This window comes from Taudactylus pleione, unplaced genomic scaffold, assembly GCF_031769625.1.
Source record: "Taudactylus pleione unplaced genomic scaffold, aTauple2 ptg000174l, whole genome shotgun sequence".
NCBI classification, from domain to species: Eukaryota; Metazoa; Chordata; class Amphibia; order Anura; family Myobatrachidae; genus Taudactylus; species Taudactylus pleione.
This window is the reverse complement of record NW_028284576.1, coordinates 7,801,829-7,805,538: the sequence shown is the minus strand read 5'-3', so window position 1 is coordinate 7,805,538 and position 3,710 is coordinate 7,801,829. Positions and strand designations below refer to the sequence as shown.

Genomic DNA, 3,710 nt, shown 5'->3' with positions numbered 1-3,710 from the left:
CATATGTGATGCCTGGATTTTAGTCAGCAGTTTTGGATGCAGGCTGGGGAATCGCTTGTTGAGCTAATTGTCCCATTATGCTATGCCTGACGTGCTGCTGAGCTAACATTGAATGCAGGGTGCTCTGATTGTGCAGAGATGAGGATACTTGCTGCATCATTCACTGCTCTCTGCACTGCCCGCATGGCACAGACTTATAGGAGAGCTGCCAGAGTGAGCAGAGCAGGATAGCGGAGAGCACACAGAGTGAACTGATCAGGATGATGAGCAGGACTGGGGAGAGCACACAGTGTGATCAGAGTGGAATAGAGGAGACAGTGTGAGCTGATTATGATGATGAGCAGGATAAGGGAGGGTAGAGCACACAGTGTGAGCAGAGCAGGATAGAGACAGTGTGAGCTGCTCAGGATGATGAGCAGGATAGGGTAGAGCACACAGTGCGAGCAGAGCAGGATAGAGGAGACAGCTGATCAGGAGGATGGGGGTAGTAGGGGAGAGCACACCGTGTGATCAGAGTGGAATAGAGGAGACAGTGTGAGCTGATCAGGATGATGAGCACTGGACGGGGAGAGCACACAGTGTGATCACTGATCAACATGGAATAGAGAGAAGCAGGAAGTGACACCTCTGACATAAGCAGTACAGGACAGGGTTTCAAACAGCAGGCGTTGGTGGTATAGTGGTGAGCATAGCTGCCTTCCAAGCAGTTGACCCGGGTTCGATTCCCGGCCAACGCAGCTCTTTTTCCTCACTGCCACAATTGCTGTTATTTATTTTTCTCTACACAGTACACACCGTAGTGACATTGCAGGGAACATATTATATGTATATTTATTCATACATGCATTGAGGTAAAATCACTACTAATGCAAGGCAGGGGAGATGCTGAAATTATTACAATGTAATAGTGATACCATAATGACATTAGATGGAACACATTATAGTTATATGCATATTACTCATAAATCACCTCTGATAACTCAGGGGAGATGCTGAAATTATTATACAGTAAGAGCATAATGACATTACATGGAACACATTACAATTATATGCATATTACTCATAAATCACCTCTGATAGGGAGATGTTGAGTTTATTACATAGGTAAATCTCTCTCACAAGTAATAAGTTAACTCATGGAAAGAATAAATACAATTAAACAAAAGTCTTATTCCCTGACCGGGAATCGAACCCGGGCCGCGGCGGTGAGAGCGCCGAATCCTAACCACTAGACCACCAGGGAATGTGCTGCTTATAGTCTGTGCACATGCTGATAGCAGAAATTCATCTATGTTTTGTACATTAGTTTTCTAGCTTTATTCTGTGTTCATTGCCGGCTGATATAGAGACATTATACCCAGTCAGTGACCAGCCTCTGCCAGCTATGCCACGCAATCACTCAGTAGCTCAAAGGGGTAACTGTAGAAAGTAAAATAGCAGAAATAAATTCAGTCTCACTTGGCGCTCAATGGGTTAAATAAGTGCAGTTGCCGTTAAAGAGGATGGTTCAAAATGTTCTAGTAATACAAATAAAACAGAAATAAATGGCTGCGCAGTATACACTGGCTACAAATCCTGATGATAATATCACAAATTAATATAGTTCAAGTAGAAAACGTTCACATAGATATTATCCACCATGAAACACTTTATTCTGCATTATTTCTATTAAATGTAAAATATTGTATATAGCAGAAGGTAGCCGGCACCCAGCATGACATCTGTGTTGTTACAACAGAAGTTGGTTTATTTGCTTAGAACCAGGACCTGGTAACAGGACAGGCAATTTATGCTGCAATCTCCCTGTTTTATATTTGTGCTCTGCCCAGTACATGCTGATGACAATAGAGGTAATATAATGTAAGAGTACAGATTAAACCATCAGACCCTCATCAGCATTGTAAAGCTGTGCAGGGCCACCCAGGGATTGCCATCGACCACCGATGATTACCAGCCATCAATGGTTTGCCACCGATAGTCGATGATTCCACTCTCAGTGGCCGAGACCCAATTTTTCGCTACCATTGATGGCTGAGGGGCAGTGTTGGTTCCCATGCCTCTAAGCTCCATTCTCTTCCATGATTGTCATGCCACCCATGTGCAGCACAAGATGGGATGTCCATCGTTGGGTGAATCGATCGTTTCATGCTATCAATGCTAGGCAACAATGGTGCCATTTATTAGGACCATCAATGATCAACTCTCTAATGGCCACCCCTGGGGCCAACTGATATCATCCAACAGCCGCTAGTTTGGCCCCATGGCCTTCAAAAAGCCTGCAGTCACCTTAATCTCAGAATAAGAACTAGGGGCGCAGAATAAGCTGAACGGGGCATAAAGCAAAGAATAAGAACTGGGGACCTTGGGGCACAAATGACAGGATTGAGTTGACAAAGCACAAAGCAGGTATGACATGGTAATTATTCCTAATGCGCAAATGGGGATATCCAATCTCCTTGCCCGGCGTCATCAGCAACCCTCCCATTCCCCTCTCCCTGTGGGACCAATGTTGTACAGCTACTGTAGTTTCAAGTTATATTTATAAAGCAAGGACAAGCTGGGGGCCACAGGTGATGGGTTTGGAGGGCCACATGTAAAATAAAATGTTATACAAAATGGTAAATTATTCCCTGTGAATCGGGAAAATCACCAAAATGTGGCAATCGGCTGCTTCATAATGGGGCGTAAACAATCCAGTAATAAATAAAAGTAGTAAAGGATCAGGAATGACACAAGCAAACATCCAGAACTGAACTACTGAATTCTAGTAGAATCTACACTAGAGGTGCGTACACACACAACGACTTTGTGAACGATTTAACTATAACGGCGTCGTTATCGTTCAAAAAATCATTCAGTGTAAAACGATGAACGATTATCGTTCATGCGCATTCACGTTTGTCGATCGTAGTTTGCAGTTCAGTCAGACTGACCAACTGAACGATTTTCAATAGAAATTGCAACATTTTTCCTTCAGCCCACAGAAAATCGTGTATTAAGTAAAGTAAAACCAACTACTTTGTAAAACGATTTTCGTTCACTTTTTCAAGGGAAAAACTGAATGAAAATCGTTCAACGATAATCGTTCATTACTTATATCGTTGTGTGTGTACGCACCTTTATTGTTCATGTGTTCAAGTATTCTGGTAACAAATGACTGTGACTTGGCAGAAACATTCTCTGTAGTCTCAGGACTGATTACTGTACATTATCCAACACTAGCTGAGTCTGATGATTAATGATTGTATAAGGAACCAGGCAGGGGCGTAACTAGGTATTTGAAGGCGCCCTTAGCAAGAGTTTGTAAGGGCCCCTATGTACCACCGATAGCCGCTGCACCCCATGCACCTATGTTACTGTAGTTACGCCCATGGAACCACGAAACTCCAACATTTATGTTGTCAGATATGAACAGGACATTCAAGTATGTTGTTTATTTGTAACCTGTAAATACCACAGCAGCCCTGATAAGAAGTGTAGTACAATTCCCCCCAGTAATGGCGCAGGCTTTATAACGCTGTGTCAGATGGAGCACGGGACACTACACGTCTCCTCTCCTATCCCACATGACCTATGACCAGAGGCGGCTACTGTCTGTAATTATGTGCATGCACAGGATCAAGATCACGCACATGCGCACAAATTAGCGCGCTGGATGGCTTATAGGAACTACAATGGCTACAGCCCCTAGAAGCCAGATAGGCCTGCCA

The 3,710-nt window shown here is 43.6% G+C and overlaps 2 non-coding genes across 2 annotated transcripts; one reads left to right on the top strand and one right to left on the bottom strand.

Moving 5' to 3' along the window:
• The first annotated feature begins 665 nt into the window (after nucleotides 1–665).
• Nucleotides 666–737, top strand: TRNAG-UCC (transfer RNA glycine (anticodon UCC)). Its single transcript has one exon. It is a non-coding gene; the product is annotated as a tRNA-Gly (tRNA).
• Nucleotides 738–1,171: 434 nt separating this feature from the next.
• Nucleotides 1,172–1,243, bottom strand: TRNAE-CUC (transfer RNA glutamic acid (anticodon CUC)). Its single transcript has one exon. It is a non-coding gene; the product is annotated as a tRNA-Glu (tRNA).
• Nucleotides 1,244–3,710: the final 2,467 nt, after the last annotated feature.